This window comes from Schistocerca gregaria, chromosome 4, assembly GCF_023897955.1.
Source record: "Schistocerca gregaria isolate iqSchGreg1 chromosome 4, iqSchGreg1.2, whole genome shotgun sequence".
Lineage (NCBI taxonomy): Eukaryota > Metazoa > Arthropoda > Insecta > Orthoptera > Acrididae > Schistocerca > Schistocerca gregaria.
This window is the reverse complement of record NC_064923.1, coordinates 476952583-476975253: the sequence shown is the minus strand read 5'-3', so window position 1 is coordinate 476975253 and position 22671 is coordinate 476952583.

The window sequence follows — 22671 nt, the reverse complement described above, 5'->3', positions numbered from 1 at the left end:
TAGGGGTCAACTGCCACCCCACTGCACAAGCTTCTTTCCTCTGCCACCCTTCCTGCATTTCGCTGCAGTTTTCTGACACTGTGAGTTTTCCGTGCACTACAACATCATTCACAAACAGTCTCTCCAAAATTCAGATGTTATTCAACTAATAATTTATGAACAGTATCTGTAACAAGGATAATATAATGTAATGTAGTCGAGTTAAGTCGGATGATGCTGAGGGAACTAGATTAGGGAATGAGACACTTAAAGTAGTAAAGGAGTTTTGCTATTTGGGGAGCAAAATAACTGATGATGATCGAAGTAGAGAGGATATAAAATGTAGACTGGCAATGACAAGGAAAGCGTTTCTGAAGAAGAGAAATTTGTTGACATCGAGTATAGATTTGAGTGTCAGGCAGTCGTTTCTGAAAGTATTTGTGTGGAGTGTAGCCATGTATGGAAGTGAAACGTGGACAATAAATAGTTTGGACAGGAAGAGAATAGAAGCTTTCGAAATGTGGTGCTACAGGAGAATGTTGAAGATTAGGTGGGTAGATCATGTAACTAATGAGGAGGTATTGAATAGGATTGGGGAGAAGAGAAGTTTGTGGCACAACTTGACTAAAAGAAGGGATCGGTTGGAAGGGCATATTCTGAGGCATCAAGGGATCACCAATTTAATATTGGAGGGCAGTGTGGAGGGTAAAAATCATAGAGGGAGACCAAGAGATGAATACACTAAGCAGATTCACAAGGATGTAGGCTGCAGTATTTACTGGGAGAAGAAGCAGCTTGCACAGGATAGAGTAACACTGAGAGCTGCATCAAACTAGTCTCAGGACTGAAGACCACAACAACAACATATTGTATATTATAAAAGTGGGTCAATGAATGTATGCTTCAAATCTTCTAAGCAACTGTACCAATTTCAACCAGATTTGGTACACGTATCACTTATTGTCTAGAAAGAACCACTGCAGGGGAAATGACCACCTATTTCTCAAAGGGGTGGTGATGGAGCTAATAGCGTGATTATATTCATCCAGTATTTAAGAATGAGAGCACTTAGTGCACTGAAACAACCATCACACATGATTTAAAACCTTATCGACACTTTTTCACACTCACAATCCAGCAAATTGATGAAGGGAAAATATTTTATCGCCTATTACATTCTCGCTGTTCATGCTGTAAAACTGCCGTAACAGGAATGACATTTTTAATTTGTTACTTATCTTCTGCTCACCATACTTGCAATACGTTTTGTAGACAGTATTCACATACGTGCCTGCAAAAAATATACCGTTGTATGACACATAGTTCCGGAGATATGACGTCATAAACACTGAGATGCGCAAAATACTGCCGCATAATACATGACGTTTCGTATTTTACTTATTTAGTACAAACTCTGTTCAAACAGGTTTCACAGATGCCATCCACATATACTACTCGATGTACCAGCAATTTCTGACTCTTCAGTCTCCTGATGGGTTTGACGTGGCCTGCCACGAATTCCCTTCCTATGCCAGCCTCTTCATTTCAGTCTAACAATGTAGTCCAATCTCAGTCTACCTCTACAGTTTTTTACCCTCTACAGCTCCCTCTAGTACGATCTAAGTTATCCCCTGATGTCTTAACAAATGTTCTATACCCTGTCCCTTTTTCTTATCAGTGTTTTCCATATTATATTCCTTTCCTCAGCGATTCTGTGGAGAACCTCCCCATTCAAACCTTATCAGTCGACGTAATTAAATACATTCTTATGTGGCACCACATCTCAAATTCTTCAATTCTCTTCTGTTGCGGGTTCCCCACAGTCCATGTTTCACCACCATACAATCTGTACGGCAAACATACATTCCCAGAAAGTTCTTCTTCAAATTAAGGTCTATGTTTGATACCAATACTCTTGGCCAAGAATGTCCTTCTTGCCAGTGCTAGCCTGCTTTTGATGTCCCCCTTTCTCCATCCGTCATGGGGTATCTCGCTACCTAGGTAGCAGAACTCCGTCACTCCATCTACTACGTGATCATCTATTCAGATGTTAAGTTTCTAACGGTTCCTTTTTCTTCCACTTCTCATTACTTTCGTCTATCCTCAGTTTACTCTCAAGCTATTTTCTGTGCTCATTTGACTGTTCATTCCATTCAAAAGATCGTGTATTTCTCCTTCACTTTCACTGAGGATAGCAATGTCGTCAGCGAATCTTATCATTGATATCCTTTCACCTTGAATTTCAAATCCACACTTGCAACTTTGTCTTATTTCCGTCATTGGTTTTTCGATGTACATGCTGAGCAGTAGGGGCGAAAGACTACCTCCCTCTCTTACAGCCTTTTCAATCCATGACGTTCGTTCCTGGTCTTCCAGTATCACTGTTTCCTGTTTGTTTTTGCGCATGTCATATATTGGCCGTCTTTCCCTATAGCTTGACACTCGCATTAGGGAGGACGACGGTTCAATCCCGCTTCCAGCCATCCTGATTTAGTTTTTCCGTGATTTCCCTAAATCGCTCCAGGTCAATGACGGGATGGTTCCTTTCAAAGGGCTCGGTCGACTTCCTTCCCCGTCCTTCCCTAATCCGATGAGACCGATGACCACGCTGTCTGGTCTCCTTCCCTAAACAACCCAACCCAACCCCTTATAGCTTACCCCCATTTTTCTCAGTATTTCGAATATCTTGCACCATGTGACATTGTCGAACGCTTTTTGAAGGTAGATATATTCCATGAATGTGTCCTGATTTTCCATGGATCGTACTTCCAATACCAAACTCAACGTCAGAACTGCCTCTCTGGAGGTTTCACCTTCCCTAAAGCCAAAATGATTGCCATCTAACAGATCCTTGATTTTCTTTTCAATTATTCTGTATATTATTCTTGTCAGCAACTTTCATTCATGAGTTGTCAAGTTGATTGTGCGATAATTCTCTCACTCGTCGGCTCTTGTAAACTTGGGACTTTTGAGGTTGACGTTTCTCCGAAAGTCTGATGGTTTGCTGCTAGTCTTATACATCCTATACACCAAGGGGATTCGTCGTTTTGCTGCCACTTTCCCCCAGTGATTTTGGCAATTCCAGTGGAATGTTATCTATTCTTTCTTCCTATTTGATCTTCAAAATGTATTCCAAAGCTCTTTGAAATTCTAATTCTAATAGTAGATCCTCACCTCTTCCCTATCGACTCCTCTTTCTCCTTATATCACATCATCAGACAAGTCCTCCCCCTCATAAAGGCCTTGAACTCACCTGTCCCTCTCTCCTCTCCATTTAACTGTGAAATTCTCATTGCACTCTCAATGTTACCATCCTTGCTTTTAATTTCACCGCAGGTAATTTCGACTTGCCTACATACTGAGTTACTCATTCCAAGAATCATCTCTTTTTCGATTTCTTCACATTTTTCATGCAACATTTCGCTTTAGCTTCCCTGCGCTTCTTATTCATTTAATTCCTACGTGACTTGCTTTTCTGTATTCCTGAATTTCCCTGAAATTCTTGTACTTTCTTCTTTCATGCATCAACCGAAGTACTTTTCCTTTTACCTACAGTTTCTTCTCAGTTGCCTTTCTTGTTTATGTGTTTTCCTTTCCAACTTCAGTGACTGCCATTTTCAATGATGTCCAATGCTCTTCAAATTAATTGCCTGCTGGATTATTCTCTGTCGCAGTATCTACAGTGTTAGAGTAGTTAAAGCTTATCTCTTCATTCCTTAGTACTTCCGTATCTCAGTCCTTTCCGCATTCATATAATCGATTTACCTCAGTGATGTCCGAAAGAACAGGTACCACGCATTCACATAACTTGTTCATCTCGATGGGCAACTAATCCATCTTCTTCAGTGCGGATGCACAAATGCGTCTGAACCCGGGCAGGAAACTCAGAGCAGCGAGCACGGAGGAAATGACAGGGACTGTGGATAGGTGGCTCTAGGTGAAAGTGTAGGTCGGCAGAGAGGCGTGCCGAGGTGTCCGCGCAGGTGCAATAAACACTTTGTACGGGTGACGCAGTGGGTCAACGCACTTGCACAGTAAGAAGAAGATCATAGTTTCGAATCCCTGTCCGGTAAACATTTTCACTGCTCGCCTCTGATGCCGCGTAAGGTCCTGATGCAGCTGACAACACTAGACCCTTTCCTTTCCATTCTTCCCCCCTCCAACATAAATTTACGTGTCTTTGTGCATTATTCTACCTGACTAGTCTTTTAAACGTCAACCTAATCTTCAACATTACTGAATTGTGATCTGACAATGTCTGCCCCCTCGTCCATCTTACAATCCAGTGCCTGATGTCGGAATCTCTGCCTGCCCACGATCCAATGTAACTGAAATCTTCTCGTATCTCGCGGCTTTTTCCAAATACACCTCCTCGACTTGTGATACTTGAACAGAGTATATACTGTTAGTAGCCGAAAGTTATCGCAGACTTCTATTTGTCTTTCTTCTCTCTCATGCCTGCTACCAATTTCACATTCTCCCATAACCATTTTTTCTACTCTTTCCGCTAGGACTGCTTCCAGTCCCGCATGGCTATGAGACTTCCACCTCCCTTTACGTACTGAATTACCCGCTCAATACCCTGGTATGTGAGAGGGGTCCAGAAAGCAAGTTCCGGTCGGTCGCAAAATGGAAATTACATACGCGTACCTGTTAGGCTGTGTATCAGTATGCCCATTGGTACCACCACGTTGCACTTTGCAGTTCTGAGCGCACAGCGAGCACGTGAAGATGCCTAGAAAATAGTTCTCCCATCACGAAAGTGGCTGCCAAGACAATTCACATGATTTCATGCATCCCCACATAACGTAACTGTCATCCATGTCAGGCGCACACTGCAGGGGCAATGAAGACGCTCCTGCTTCATTTTCGATGGGTAGTGTTTCATCACCCACGATACAGCCCGCGCATGGCTCCCTCTTATTTTCATATCTTCACTCCCATCAGCCACTGGCTATAAAGACAAAATTTTAACACAGACAACGAGCTGCAGGCCAGCATAAGAAATTGGTGGAAAGTACAGGCGGCTGCCTTGTATAACGAGGGATCTGGAAAAATCTACAATGCTACGACAAGCGTCTAAGTCGTAGCTAAACGTTGCAAATAAAACACTTCTTATTTTCACTGAAGTTTCCATTTCACGACCATTTGGAACTTATTTTCTGGAAAAACCACGTATTTTCTCTATACCGTCATCTCCTGCTTGCACGTCGGTATATATACCTGAAATACTGTTGTCGGTGCCTGTTTGCTATTGATTCTGATCAAAAGAACCCAATCACTCAACTGTTCACAGTAACTCACTCTCTGTCTTATCTTCCTATTCATAAAGAATCATACTCTACTTTTACCATTTTCTACTGCTGTTGATATTACTCTACACTCATCCGACATAAAATGCTCGTCTTTTTTATATTTCGCTTCACTGACCCCCACTGTGTCTAGACTGGGTCTTGGCATTTTCTATTTCAGATTTTATAGTTTGAAACGTCCCCTTAGAAAAAATTATACATGACTGTGCTTAAACTGACACACAATATTTTTTTCAGTGCAACGCAATCTGACTTTCGACAATCCCTACAAAAGAATGGCCCTGACTAACATTAACCTATACCTTTCACATATCACTTACCTCACCAAAAATCTTCGTTACTCGAACTACTGCAATACAACGAGCACCACTACTGCCATGTAAATAAAAGATTCAAACTACTGAAGGCACTAACTACTGAAAGGCATAGTTAGCAAATGCAATATTTTAATAGAGAACAAACAAAGTATTTACCTTAATAGTCATCAAAAGTCATAATATATATAGCACTTCATGACATCCAGTCTTACAAATTTCAAAACTCCGCCATTTCTCTCCCCACATCCACCACTGATGGCGGCTCACCTCCAACTGCGCAACGCTACGCGCTGTTCACATCCAGCTGCCCAACACTACAATGGCGAGTATTACAACAATGCCAACTAGCCACTGACTGCACACAGCACAGCTAGTGATTTTCATACAGAGCGCTACGTGGCGTTACCAATATAAAAAACCTAAACAGCCTACTCACATATCCCCCATGCTCCCCACAAAAAAATTTACAAATTATTTTGGGCAGTGGCCAATGCAGATTTGAAAAAAAATTTCATAATTACAATAACAAAGAAATGAAATGCACACACTTATCGATACAATGTTGGTCAAATGCTAAAATTTTCTCACAGTCCATAAAGACAGTCCTGATCATTCATCAAAGTAAAATCGCAGTGTTTTTCTCAAAGTCTGAGCAGTAAAACAAAATGCACACGGAAGTAGTGGATTTCCATGCACTCTTAAAGAAGTAGTGTTGTCCTTCCAACGGAAAGACAGTGCTGACTCCTGACATGCAGACAGGTAATGGGCCACAAAAGAGCAAACCCACCGCAGAATCAGTCGAAGTTTTGATGAATATTAGTAGGTAGGTCATCACAGAGTAGACCCATTGTAGTCCTGGTAGAGATTACGGTATTGGTGGGCCATCAAAAGTGCAGACCCACTGCAGTCCTTGTAGAAATAAAGGTATTGGTGGGCCATCAAAGATGCAGACCCACTGTAGTCCTTGTAGAGACGGCCAGCAGCCATCTTTTGCGACTGTGCAGGTGCACAATCACATCGAAGAATCTTGCGGAAAATATAGCAAGTCCATAAACCACCATTTGTGCACTCACAATTTTTTTTTTTTTTTTTTTTTTTTTTGATGTCCTTAGAACCAGCAATGCTGTGAACAGTCCCTTGCTGAATTAATAACACACATGCAAACACTATCAGTCCCTACTTCTCACATATTGTCGATATACTATGAGCAACAGAAATGTGTGCAGTGAAATGTAATTTACAAGTTACTTAATTTGACGAACTGGTGTCAATTACAATTTTATAACATGAGAATACAATAATAATGGTACAAAATACATCATTAAAAACATAACAATACAGATAACTTTTGTAGAAATAGGGGCTTTAGAAAAGATTAGAAATAAACATATACATCAGTGTTACATGAATAATGACATAAGTAAATACATAAAAGGTCTGAATAACTTTCGAAACATCAACTACACACATGAGCATTAAAACAAAACAGAATTAATAATGTCTAACATCTTTACAAAGTAAATAACATATTATTAATGCAAATTATACTTGAGGATAACAATATTCCTCATCATAGTTCATGTAGCTGAGTATGAGAAAAATTTTACAATATAAGTCGTATCGGATAAACATATAAAGACAGGAAGAACATAAATACACAAGGGTACACAAACACATAGTGGGATAACACAAGGAAAGGACAGGGTTTGTTTTACTGCAGTATTTTGCAAATAAAACTTTCTTTACTTCTCGGAGATCTCCCTTCGTTCTTCATTATTTCCAAAAAGTCCTATCTATACCTACTTCCTGTACTTTATTTTTCGTATAACTTCTCAGTGGATTTCTTCCAATTCATCGCAACTCATCCTCTTATGTAGTCTACCCCCTCTTAAGCTAACTTAAATCTACTGAGCTCAGATGCTAAACTAAGGGACGAGGTAATGCAGCAGCACAAAACAATTAACACAAACACCAATGATAAAAAATACAAATTGGCAATGCAAGCTACAGTAAATCTAAATCACCAAGCAAATGCAACATTACAACTAATATAAGGCAATGCACAGCAAGCAAGAAAAATAAATCCTTAGTTAAAATGGTTCAAATGGCTTTGAGCACTATGGGGCTTAACTGCTGTGGTCATCAATCCCCTAGAACTTAGAACTACTTAAACCTAACTAACCTAAGGACATCACACACATCCATACCCGAGGCAGGATTCGAACCTGCGACCGTAGCAGTTGCAAATCCTTAGTAAAACTGGCATAACAGAGTAATACAAAGGCAAATTCAGTAACACTATGCCTGGCAAACAGCAGCAGCAAATGCTATAACTTATATCTAAACATGACAAAGCTCAAGGAGAAAAAATATTACACTAAAAATGGCCATGTTTAATACCTATGTCACATCTTAACACTAGAGTGATGCATCACCTTGACTTACTCTAACAGATAAGCTACCAAAATGTTAAAAAATTATTTTTGCAATTTCTGTGAATGGAAATGTCTATTTTTGCTTTCCTTTCTACGAAAGTACATCATAAAATTATTCTTTACTGGATCTGTAAACAGAAAATAGTGAAATTAGTACATCTATGAAATTTTATTTTAACCAATGCTGCAGTGCAGGTAGAAGCTAGATATTAAACAAAATGAGTAAATAAATACATAAAGCAAGCCATATGGCGTTTCTCTCAACTAGTAAGACAATAGCCATGAAATGTTTCTCATCGTTTCATTAGGCACTTTAGTAAATATCACACATTAAGAGCTCCACAGTATAATAATATGTTTTCAAGTTTGAGCGTGTCATATTTGCGATGCTTTCTACAAAGAAATGTCAATAGCGAGGATAATGGCCATTTTTTTTTCACCTGTGCCTCTGAATGGCACACACTAATAGCTTGTTTCCAGGCGACTGTCGCGCAGCTGGGTGCCCAAGACGCATTATGTGAAGGTCACTTACCTTTCTTACGGAAATATTTATGACAGCAGTTTCCGCTACAGTGGCAGTCTTATATAAAAATATGTAAGTAGGCTGTTTAGGTTTTTTATATTGGTAACGCCATGTAGCGCTCTGTATGAAAATCACTGGCTGTGCTGTGTGCAGTCAGTGGCTTGCTGGCTTTGTTGTAATACTCGCCATTGTAGCGTTGGGCAGCTGGATGTGAACAGCGCGTAGCGTTGCGCAGTTGGAGGTGAGCTGCCAGCAGTGGTGGATGTGAAGAGAGAAATGGCGGAGTTTTGAAATTCGTAAGACTGGATGTCATGAAGTGCTATATATACACTCCTGGAAATGGAAAAAAGAACACATTGACACCGGTGTGTCAGACCCACCATACTTGCTCCGGACACTGCGAGAGGGCTGTACAAGCAATGATCACACGCACGGCACAGAGGACACACCAGGAACCGCGGTGTTGGCCGTCGAGTGGCGCTAGCTAAGCAGCATTTGTGGACCGCCGCAGTCAGTGTCAGCCAGTTTGCCGTGGCATACGGAGCTCCATCGCAGTCTTTAACACTGGTAGCATGCCGCGACTGCGTGGACGTGAACCGTATGTGCAGTTGACGGACTTTGAGCGAGGGCGAATAGTGGGCATGCGGGAGGCCGGGTGGACGTACCGCCAAATTGCTCAACACGTGGGGCGTGAGGTCTCCACAGTACATCGATGTTGTCGCCAGTGGTCGGCGGAAGGTGCATGTGCCCGTCGACCTGGGACCAGACCGCAGCGACGCATGGATGCACGCCAAGACCGTAGGATCCTACGCAGTGCCGTAAGGGAACAGCACCACCACTTCCCAGCAAATTAGGGACACTGTTGCTCCTGGGGTATCAGCGAGGACCATTCGCAACCGTCTCCATGAAGCTGGGCTACGGTCCCACACACCGTTAGGCCGTCTTCCGCTCACGCCCCAACATCGTGCAGCCCGCCTCCAGTGGTATCGCGACAGGCTTGAATGGAGGGACGAATGGAGACGTGTCGTCTTCAGCGATGAGAGTCGCTTCTGCCTTGGTGCCAATGATGGTAGTATGCGTGTTTGGCGCCGTGCAGGTGAGCGCCACAATCAGGACTGCATACGACCGAGGCACACAGGGCCAACACCCGGCATCATGGTGTGGGGAGCGATCTCCTACACTGGCCGTACACCTCTGGTGATCGTCGAGGGGACACTGAATAGTGCATGGTACATCCAAACCGTCATCGAACCCATCGTTCTACCATTCCTAGACCAGCAAAGGAACTTGCTGTTCCAACAGGACAATGCACGTCCGCATGTGTCCCGTGCCACCCAACATGCTCTATAAGGTGTAAGTCAAGTACCCTGGCCAGCAAGATCTCCGGATCTGTCCCATTGAGCATGTTTGGGACTGGATGAAGCGACGTCTCACGCGGTCTGCACGTCCAGCACGAACGCTGGTCCAATTGAGGCACCAGGTGGAAATGGCATGGCAAGCCATTCCACAGGACTACATCCAGCATCTCTACGATCGTCTCCATGGGAGAATAGCAGCCTGCATTGCTGCGAAAGGTGGATATACACTGTACTAGTGCCGACATTGTGCATGCTCTGTTGCCTGTGTCTATGTGTCTGTGGTTCTGTCAGTGTGATCATGTGATGTATCTGACCCCAGGAATGTGTCAATAAAGTTTGCCCTTCCTGGGACAATGAATTAACGGTGTTCTTATTTCAATTTCCAGGAGTGTATTATGACTTTTGATGACTATTAAGGTAAGTACATTGTTTGTTCTCTATTAAAATATTTCATTTGCTATCTATGCCTATCAGTAGTTAGTGCCTTCCGTAGTTTGAATCTTTTATTTAGCTGGCAGTAGTGGTGCTCGCTGTACTGCAGTAGTTCGAGTAACCAAGATTTTTGGTGAGTTAGGTGATATGTGAAAGGTATAGGTTAATGTTAGTCAGGGCCATTCTTTTGTAGCGATTATCAAAAGTCAGATTGCGTTGTGATAAATATTGTGTGTGAGTTTGAGCACAGTCATGTATAATTTTGTTCTAAGGGGACGTTTCAAGCATCCCTATCACGTTCAAACCTTTGACATTCCACGCCCCGATTCGTAGAATGTTACCCTTTCGTTGATTATTATGTCTTTTTCTCATAGTCGCCTCCTCCTTGGATGTCCTTTTCTCGAGATCCGAATGGGGGACTGGTCCGGAATCTTTTCGCAACCAAGACATCATAATTACACTTTTTTCAGTCACGTGTCACATGCCCTTTGGGTACACTCTGTGTGTCTTTGTGCAGCCGTTTCCATTGCCTATTTCAACTTAATGTCGTTGATCATTCCTGATTCTTCCGCCTTATATGAGCAGTATCTCACCTCAGCGGCCAGAAAGTGACCTGAACCTATGTCTGCTCCTCCGCCCTCTTTGACAAGGTCGTTGACAGCAAGAGGGTAACTTATTATGCCACAAGTCATCAACCACCATTGCTGGTAATTTTTATTCAAAATTCAAGCAGTGACGGGATTCGAACACAGGACAAACGATATTTAGTTTAGTAGTCAAAGACCATACCAGAGACTACACGTATGAGGTTATAAACATACAGGGTGTTTCAAAAATGACCGGTATATTTGAAATGGCAATAAAAACTAAACGAGCAGCGATAGAAATACACCGTTTGTTGCAATGTCCTTGGGACAACAGTTCATTTTCAGCCGGACAAATTTTCCAAATTACGGTAGTTACAATTTTCAACAACAGATGGCGCTGCAAGTGATGTGAAAGATATAGAAGACAACGAAGTCTGTGGGTGGGCCATTCTGTACGTCGTCTTTCTGCTGTAAGCGTGTGCTGTTCACAACGTGCAAGTGTGCTGTGGACAACATGGTTTATGCCTTAGAACAGAGGAGTTTTCTGGTGTTGGAAGTCTACCTCCTAGAACACAGTGTTGTTGCAACAAGACGAAGTTTTCAACGGAGGTTTAATGTAACGAAAGGACCGAAAAGCGATACAATAAAGGATCTCTTAGAAAAATTTCAAAGGACTGGGAACGTGACGGGTGAACGTGCTGGAAAGGTAGGGCGACCGCGTACGGCAACCACAGAGGGCAACGCGCATCTAGTGCAGCAGGTGATCCAACAACGCCCTCGCCAGAGTTTACACCTCTATCTGTACAAAATTCAAATGCGGCAACCCCTCAGCGCCGCTACCATTGATGCACGAGGGACATTCGCTAACGATATAGTGCACAGGACTGATGACAGCGATATGCATGTGGGCAGCATTTGGTTTACTGACGAAGCTTATTTTTACCTGGACGGCTTTGTCAATAAACACAACTGGCGCATATGGGGAACCGAAAAGCCGCATGTTGCAGTCCCATCGTCCCTGCATCCTCAAAAAGTACTGGTCTGGGCCGCCATTTCTTCCAAAGGAATCATTAGCCTATTTTTCAGATCCGAAACGATTACTGCATCACGCTATCTGGACATTCTTCGTGAATTTGTGGCGGTACAAACTGCCTTAGACTACACTGCGAACACCTCGTGGTTTATGCAAGATGGTGCCCGGCCACATCGCACGACCGACGTCTTTAATTTCATGAATGAATATTTCGATGATCGTGTGATTGCTTTGGGCTATCCGAAACATACAGGAGGCGGCGTGGATTGGCCTCCCTATTCGCCAGACTTGAACCCCTGTGACTTCTTTCTGTGGGGACACTTGAAAGACCAGGTGTACCGCCAGAATCCAGAAACAATTGAGCAGCTGAAGCAATACATCTCATCTGCATGTGAAGCCATTCCGCCAGACATGTTGTCAAAGGTTTCGGGTAATTTCATTCAGAGACTACGCCATATTATTGCTCCGCATGGTGGATATGTGGAAAATATCGTACTATAGAGTTTCCCAGACGGCAGCGCCATCTGTTGTTGACAATTGTAACTACTGTAATTTCGAAAGTTTGTCTGCCTGAAAATGTACTGTTGTCCCAAGCATATTGCAACAAACGGTGTATTTCTATCGCTGCTCGTTTAGTTTTTATTGCCGTTTCAAATATACCGGTCATTTTTGAAACACTCTGTAGATGTGCATGAAAACGAAACTTCAGGGTATATGTACTAAAGACAGTGGAAATACATTTAAAATATGTAAAAAGTATGTGAGATGTATATGACATGTGGGTTCACAGGCAAGGCTACGTAAAAAGTTTCTCCTAATCCCCTGGATCTATTTCAATTGAACTTGGTACACACATTACTCACTACCTGGAAAGAAATATAGTGGATATAAGAACCAACATTCTATTAGTGCGGAGTTGCTAAAGTGAAAAGAGAAGGGGAGAGGACAGACAGAAAGGAGAAGGAAGAGATAGACACACACAGGGATGAGGAGGAGATGGACAGGGATAGGCAGGTGAAAAGGGCAGGAGGAGAAGAGTTAGAGACGGGCAAAAAAAAGAGGAAAGGAGAGAAAAAAGAAAGAGGAGGAGATGGACAGAGGAGGGGGACGAGGAAATGAAGGAAGACAAGATGAAGAGATGGACAGAGTGATGGGTGAGACAGAGATGGGCAGCGAGGGGAGGTGTGAGGTAATGGACGTAAAGACTTGGGAAGAGATGGACAGAGAGAGGAAGGCGGAGGAGATGTATGAGTAGATGACTGAAACAAATGCACACACAAGATGGGTACTCAGCTAGACGACTATAAGGGGTGATCAAAAATTTCCGTTTGAGTGTGTAGATGTAGCGTATATGGAACATAGGGCCACTCTGAGCCGCAATATATAAACAACGACATGTAGGCAAGGGAACAGTGTGGTATTCATGACTTTTCGACGTACTTGGGGTTATTGGCGACGTTATTACCAAATGCGTGCCTTAACGGGATCAACATGCTGTTGGTCTTTTCTTGGCTTCCGAAGGACAAACACTGGTAGACATCCATCTGAGAATGAAGAAAGTGTGTGGAGCAGTATGTCTGTCGAAAGCCTCCGTTCTGGAGTGGTGCGCCAACTTTCGTGCTGGTAACACATGACGCCACATATTACAAATGTTGTAAGGTAGAAGTTACGCAAACTCTAGTGGAAAACACTCGAGCACCCACCCTCTAGTACTGATCTCTCCCCATATGATTATCACGCTCTCGGTCCCTTAATAAATGTCGTGAAGGATCGACGATTGTTGTCAGACGAAGATGTGGGGAAATCAGTTAGGACTCCTTCATGCAGTAGGACATGGTGTTTTATCAAATGGGTATCTTCAACCTGTGCATCGGTAGTTTAATTCCTTCAATGCTCAAGGTTATTTTATCTTATTGGCCTACTGACTCTGGTCTGTACGGTCTTAGAACGGAAACATTATATACACTACTGGGCATTAAAATTGCGACACCACGAAGTTGACGTGCTACAGACATCAGATGTAACCGACAGGAAGAAGATGCTGTGATACGCACATGATCAGCTTTTCAGAGCATTCACACAAGATTGGCACCGGTGGTGACAACAACAACGTGCTGACATGACGAAAGTTTCCAACCGATTTCTCATACACAAACAGTAGTTGACCGGCGTCGCCTGGTGAAACGTTGTTGTGATACCTCGTGTAAAGAGGAGAAATGCGTACCATCTCGTTTCCGACTTAGATGAAGGTCGGATTGTAGCCTATCGCGTTTGCGGTTTATCGTATCGCGACATTGCTGCTCGCGTTGGTCGAAATCCAATGACTGTTAGCAGAATATGAAATCGGTGGGTTCAGGAGGGTAATACGGAATGCCGTGTTGGATCCCAATGGCCTCGTATCACTATCAGTCGATATGACAGGCATCTTATCCGCATGACTGTAAGGATCGTGCAGCCACGTCTCGATCCCTGAGTCAACAGATGGTGACGTTTGCAAGACAACAACACATCTGCAAAAACAGTTAGACGCAGCATGGACTATAAGCTCGGAGACCGTGACTGCGGTTACCCTTGACGCTGCATCACAGACATGAGCGCCTGCGATGGTATACTCAACGACGAACCTGGGTGCACGAATAGCAAAACGTCATTTTTTCGGATGAATCCAGGTTCTGTTTACAGCATCATGATGGTCGCATCCGTGTTTGGCGACATCGCGGTGAACGCAGATTGGAAGAGTGTATTCGTCATCGCCAGCCGGCGTGATGGTATGGGCTGCCTTTGGTTACACGTCTCCGTCACCTCTTGTTCTCATTGACCGCACTTTGAACAGTGGACTTTTCATTTCAGATGTGTTACGACCCGTGGCTCTGTCCTTCATTCGATCCCTGCGAAACCCTACATTTTAGCACGATAATGCACGACCGCATGTTGCAGGTCCTGTACGGGCCTTTCTGGACACAGAATATGTTCGACTGCTGCCCTGGCCACCACAGATCTTTCAGCAATTGAAAACGTGTGGCCAATGGTGGCCGAGCAACTGGCTCGTCACAATACGCCAGTCACTACTCTTAATGAACTGTGGCATCGTGTTGAAGCTGCATGGGCAGCTGTAGCTGTACACGCCATTCAAGCTCTGTTTGACTCAATGCCCAGGCGTATCAAGGCCGCTATTACGACCAGACGTGGTTGTTCTGGGTACTGATTTCTCAGGACCTATGCACCCAAATTGCGTGAAAATATAATCACATGTCAGTTCTAGTATAATATATTTGTCGAATGAATACCCGTTTACCGTCTGAATTTCTTCTTGGTGTAGCAATTTTAATGGCCACTAGTGTATATAAAACTAACTTGGATAACTTTTACATTTGACTATTTCGTCCCGTTGAGAACGACATGTCGAACTCCACCTTCTAGGAAGCCCTGAATTCAAACACCAATCGCTGTCATCTGATGCAAACAGATAATTACAAACTTCACTGACGTAAATATAAACTTCACGCGTTTTGTCTGTATGGACTTAGGCTGCCAAAATTCCATGTGGGCGACATTAATACCTATATACCCGTCTCAGGATCTAAAGACATTACGTATAAACATTGCTTCGTCCTTAACATGGATGATTCAGCTGCGGGCGGCTTCCATTTTCTCTTCAATTTGAAAATTATCGCCCTCATCTAACACTTATCTGTGCGTCCAGTTGGTATGAAGCAGACATACTGTCGAGCAGTAAGTAGCTGGTCTGCAGGTCCAATTCAGTAGATAAATCCTTTAACTGTTTTCAAACCAGTATACACTTGAGTTTCCTGGTTGCTCCATTATTTCCGTTACTATTATTTCATTTCTTATGTCCCACGTGGGCGAGGCATGTATTGTTATGTTAACACTTCAATTGGCCATCCTGTCAGTGACATTTAAAACACATAATGTGATTTATAAAAAATTTAAAAGTGTTTAACAGACTACTTTCATTAATTGTATTGTGATGAGTAAAAACCAAATATACGGTGTGTAGAAATAGATAAAAAAAATATTTGGTTGCTGGTTGACAGTATGGGTAGTGATGGTTGTAGGACAGTAGGTTTGGATGAAAAAGATTCATTAATTTGAGAAAGAAGGGAATAATAGGTTTTCATGAGAGGGTGTTGAGAATTGGATGTGAGCTGGAACATTTGGAGAAGAGCAACTCAAACCAATGGAAAGAGGGGAAGAGAACAGGAAGACGTGGAACCTTGACATGGAGAAAGAGATTATTCTTTGAAATCTGGAAGCCTGTGTATATCTGGGAGCGTTTCTCGTGATCAGGTAGCTTAAATATTCGTAGATGTTCCGAGTGTGGGGTGTAAGGAATAAAGTAACGATAATAAGACTGGTAATCTGAGATTAAAGTATTGATCCCTTAATCATAAGTTTGCGGGAACATTAGGAAATCTGAATGTGTTCAGTGTGAAAGAGAACAAGAGGGAAATGCTATTAAGTTAATAAAGGGTTCGTGCTATATAGGACAAATGGAGACAGTTGGCAAGACAGCGTGCACAGCTTTCGAGGATTTGAAGGGCGTCGCAGAATTTCGATAAACGAAAATCAAAGCGAAACTGGCAAAATACAGGATAGGTCAAATTAAGGGTTGTTGGTCTGTGTGTAGTGGAGAGTTGTAGTACCCATATGCGACTAATTCGTAGTTATTGTCGCTTAATATTTGGTAAGTGGATTAGGTCTGCATGTTAGTATACAGTGAATTGTCAGTCTGTTAATTGAGCAAGACAAGTATAAATGGTGAAGTAGACGTCCTGGGAGGGAGGGGAGAAGGGAAGAAGAATCTGCTTACGATTAATCTCATAATTATTACCAAATCCTGGAGATCTTGAGGAGCCTCTGGCTGCACCAACAGGGAAACTGAGATTGGGAGATCACTGCAATTTCTGGATGGTGGCGCGTAGGGATGGAAGAGCTGCTGCCACACATAGGATAAGGTGGACAAGAGCAGAGGTTTAAGGCATATGAGTATGAAATATGTGTCTGAACCTCAGGGCACTGATGCAGGGGGGTAGGAACGTGCAGGAAATGGTGTTGTTAATGGTTACATAGGATGAGGTTTTGGATAAAAGATACAATAAGGCAGGCCTAATTTTTTTTAGTAGTGCGTAGTTTTGGAGTTTGAAGACGAGAATGGAATGACAGAAATAGTCATATTGTTTTCAAATGGACAATGAAGATGAAAAATATATGATAATCGAGATAGTGGGATAGGAGATGGGTAATATAGAGGTGATTGTCACAGATGTTAGGACAGAAGCCACACTGGTGGAAAAATTTTTGTAGTCACCGATGCATAGAGAAGAATTATTAGAAGACCTTGCTGAGCTCCAGGTTAATGATATGAGACAGTTGGACGAAGAATCACAGTTTGTTAGGCTTAAGGAAGAGTTTTTGCTCTTGTGGACTTCAGTTCGAACTTTGATTTGATGCAGCCGTCCACACTATTCTGTCACATGCAAACCTCTTCGTGCGTCATTACCACAACCTACTTCCATTTGAATCTGATAATGTAGACAGGCCTTGGTCTCCCTCTAAAATTTTTATCCGCATATTTCCCTACTTTAACAAATCGACGGTTCCTTGTTGCCTCATTATGAGCTTTATAAATCGGTCCCTTTCTGGTCAAATGTATCAGAGGAGTCGAAACTAGATCCCCTATAAATTACGCAGTGGCTATTGTACGAATTTTCATAGGTAAACCAGAAACGTGAAATGTAAAAATGCGATATCAAATTTATCATCATGATGTCTATCTTTGCAAACAATGTTTAACTGCTTAAAAATAATCGCGGTAATTAAGAAAAAATTAATAAGTGAATTGAAAGAAAAATTTCGTCCGAATTTTCATAGTCAAACGAAAATTGGGCAATGGACAAATGCGGTGTCAGATTCACCAGCATCAGAACTAATTTTGGAAAACGAGTATTTAATTGCGTGAAAGTAATCTGGTAATTAAGAAAAACTTAAATGGTGATTTGAGGGAAAATTGAAATATTTCATAAACAGCTGCTGCTAGCTATGTAATGTTCATCTCTTTCTCTCTTCCTACTCAAAAAGTTGTGTTGGTGTGATAGTTAACTTCCAAAACTGCGTCCTTCGAATCATGTACTAAATTTGTGATAATTCATGAACAGAAGAGACTAAGAAGGCAAATAAGGCGACAAAAAGTTCGTATCTTCAAGGCAAGGCTGTTTCAGGCCATAAAAAGTTGCACTGGTTGTGGTATTTAACTGTAAAAATGGCCTAATAGAGAGAATGAATCGGAGAAAAGATGGAGGGAGCAGTGGAGATTATCTCTACTAGCGTGTGCTGAAAGGTAATGTCTTCAAATCTTTTAAGTGAAAAGTCTTGAAGCTTTTTAAACAAAACAAACTTTATTAACATTCTGCATCTTTATTCTTCATGTCCCAATATTTATTTCTGTGCATAGTCATCCTGGCGAAGAACACAAACCTCCCAACAAAAAACGATTTTATTGGTACCATCACTGTGGAATGTTCGACTTTTGTTGACAGGGCCACAGTCTTATCTCTGCTTGCACCACTTCATCACTATCAAAGTAAAGCCCTCAAACGTGTTTTTTAAGTTTTGGAATCAGACTGAAATGTGGCTACCATCTGGCTTGTCTCCTTTACTTCAGCGTCATAATCAATTTCAACTAGAGGGTAATGAGGAGACAAGGTCTAACAATAATTATTTTAAAGAGGAAAAAAATGACTGTATGTCCAGACTTCTTAGTAATTTCTTGTCTTAGTTAGCGCTTTCAAGTTTAACTTGGTGTGCATCTATTCTTTGCTTTTGTGAGGGATTTCGGGAAATGCGTGCATGATGGATTCAGGGCAGGCACTGCAGGACTGAGAGAAAACGCAGGGCTTGGTATGCACCGGGGACTCTGACATTTACGGAAATGAGACTGCGTCCTACCACAGGCAGGGAGCAGTGTGGTATCTGCATGAAAGTTCCGTGGCCAGCTAGGTCCCCAGTGGACAGAGCTTTCGTGTGTCTTTATAGCCCATCTCCAGTCTGGCCATGAAATCATAGTTGTGGAGTGACAGAAAAAATCCGTATCAGCCGTAGGGTGGCGTTCTCCCATGTTCAGGTTAATGTCATCAGGAGATAAAAATCTTCAGCTTTCGAACAAATATGTAGAGACAGCAAAACAAGCAGGCAGCCTTAGGCACAGTGTTCCTAGAACTGGGAGAGTGAAGATAACTGCTGGGTAAGAGGAATCGCCAATTGGCAAAAATACATGTGACGTCGTGAGGCAGATCACATAGAGGGAAGGTTTTTTTTAGAGAAGATGGAATGCCAAGCATGCCATTTGAGATTTTTGAGTGACGCACTCTGTTGACAGGATTACTGCAGAAGAAGCAATTACGCCACTTGCAGACAGTGAGCGCTTAAAAAATGATTGGTGGTCTTGTCGGCTTGGCAGGAATTAAATACCAGGCTGCTTGATTCTGAGGGACAAAAGAGGACTTAGAAGCGGGCGTTAGCGCTGGATGCATCTCTCCAGGAAGTGGTCCCCACTGCAGAAGCTCACCAGGGATCCAGTGTTTGAGTTTGCACTAATGCGATCCTACGTTCGCACGTGAGAGTGCCAGAAACGGAGCCAACACGCTGTTCGTCTACCGCTGATAGTTTGTGATGAACACAATACCTGCACCTTAGGACAATCACTTATCAGAATTAACTCTGAGCATTGCATTCATCTGCTCTACATTCATTAGGGCTTTGGTAGATGTATGCGTCTTTTTTTTCAGTTTAACATTCAACCACACAGTCACTATGATTAGTATTTTTATTTATTTATTTATTTATTTACATTTCAAGTTCCGTAGAACCAAATTGAGGAGCAATCTCCAAGGTCATGCAACATGTCAGTACATGAAATTACAACATTAAAGAACAGATAAAAATAAAATGTTTATGAACCAGAAAAAAGTCAATCCATAAGTTTAAGTAAACGCAATCGACAATACAACAAGAATCAACTTACCTTTTCAAAGAACTTCTCGACAGAACAGGAGTGACCCACGTGAAGACTCTTCAGTTTCGATTTGAAAGCGCCTGGATTACTGCTAAGATTTTTGAATTCGAAGGGTAGCTTACTGAAAATGGATGCAGCAGTATAATGAACACCTTTCTGCACAAGAGTTAAGGAAGTCCGATCCAAATGCAGGTTTGGTTTCCGCCAGGTATTAACAGAGTGAAAGCTGCTTATTCTAAGCAATAAGCTAGCATTGTTAACAAGAAATGGTAGTAAGGATTATGTATATATTGAGATGCCAATGTGAAAATACCCAGACTCTTGAACAGGGGTCTACAAGAGGTTCGTGAACTTACACTACTTATAGCCCAAACTGCCCGTTCCTGAGCCAAAAATATCCTTTTAGAATTGAAAGAGTTACCCCAAAATATAATACCATACGACAAAAGCGTATGAAAATAAGCAAAGTAGACTGATTTTCGTGTCTATCGATCACTCACTTCAGATACCGTTCGAAGACTAAAAATGGCAGCATTATATCTTTATGTCTTTAAACAAGTACCTGAACATGGGCTTTCCACGACAGTTTACTGTCTATGTGAACTCCTAGACATTTGAACTGTCCAGTTTCACTAATCATATGCCCATTCTGTGAAATTAAATCGTCAGGTTTTGTTGAATTGTGCCTTAGAAATTGTAAAATCTTAGTCTTACTGTGATTTAGCATTAGTTTATATTTTCTACAAGCCATGAACTTAGGTCATGAACTGCTGTATTTGAAATCGGGCCAGTGTTGCACACAACATCCTTTACTACCAAGCTAGTGCCATCAGCAAACAGAAATATTTTACAGTTAGCCGTGATACTAGAGGACATATCATTTATATAAATAAGGAACAGGAGTGGCCCCAACACTGATACCTGCGGCACCCCGCACTTGGCTGTACCCCACTCAGACTCCGCTTCACAAACCATTCTCAACATTGTGAATAATGACCTTTTGCTGTCTGTTGCTAAAGTAAGATGTGTACCAATTGTAAGCTACTCCCCGTATTCTGTAATGGTCCAACTTCGGAAGCAATATTTTGTGATCAACGCCTTAGTTAAATAAAAAAATATGCCTAGCGTTCGAAACGTTTTGTTTGACCCCTCCAGTACCTCACAGAGAAAAGAGAATATCGCATTCTCAGTGGTTAAACGACTTCTAAAGCCGAACTGTACGACTGATATCAAATCGTGTGAATAAAATGACCGATTATCCTTACGTCTACATCCTTTTCATTAACTTACGCAAACACTGATGCCATAGAAAGAGGTCTAAAATTGTCTACATTATCCTTCTTTTGTTATAAAGCGGGTTTACAACTGAGGAAACTGACCATTCCTAAAGGAAAAATTACAAATATGGCTAAATACAGGGCTAACAAGTGCAGCACAGTACTTTAATATTATGCTAGGCACTCCATCATATCTATGAGAGTCCTTGGTTTTTGTTGCATTAATTACTGACTCAATCTCCACCTTGTCTGTATCACAGAGGAGTATTTCAAACATAAATCTCGGAAAGGCATTTGCCAAGAAAGTTATATGATTCCCTGTAGAAAACAAATTTTTATTTAATTCACCAGTAATGCTCAGAAAAGGACTGCTATATACTGTAAATATATCTGATTTATCAGTAACGGAAATATTTTTACTACGAACTGATTTTATATCGTTGACCTTGTGTTGCTGACCATACACTTCCTTCACAACTGACCATATGGTTTTCATTTTATCCTATGAATTAGCTATTCTATTTGCATACCACATACTCTGTCTTCCTAATAATATTTTCAAGCACCTTACCATACTGTCTGTAATGGGCAACTGTAGCTTGATTGTGACTACGTCCAACATTTTGATATAATTCCCTCTTTGATCTACATGGTATCCTTATCCCACTAGTCAGACACCCCGTTTAGAACATTCTAATAGAAAGCAACTCTCAAAGAGGATGAGAAATGTGTTAAGGAAAGCATTATATTTATCATCTATGTCATCGGCACTATAAACATACTGCCACACTTGTTCCTTGATAACTTTTAAAAAACTCTCTATTGCTGTTGGATTAACTTTCTTACATAGTTTGTAATTACATGTGACATTTGTTTGCGTACGAAAGTCTTTCAGTATTAAAATTTGTGCATCATGGTCTGAAAGGCCATTCACCCTTTTACTAACAAAATGCCCATCTAGTAATAAAGAATGAATAAAAATATTGTCTATGGCTGTGCTAATGTTCCCCTGCATCCTAGTTGGAAAAAATACAGTCTGCATCAGGTCACCGGAATGTAGGAGATCCTTTTTCTTGCATCATCATATACAAAGTTTATATTGAAGTCACTACATATAACTAATTTCTGATACTTCCCACAAAGTAAATCAAGAATCTTCTATAACTTGACGAAAAATGCTCTGACATCAGAGTTATGGGACCTGTAAACAACAAAAATTAGTTTAGTTTCACTAAATTCAACTGCCCCTTCACAACATTCAAATATTTGTTCAGTGCACTGCCTTGATACATCTATGGACTCAAATGGAATACCGTTTTTTACGTACATAGCTACTCCCCCAGCCCTCAAAGAACTCCTTGAAAAACAGCCAGCTAATCTGTATCC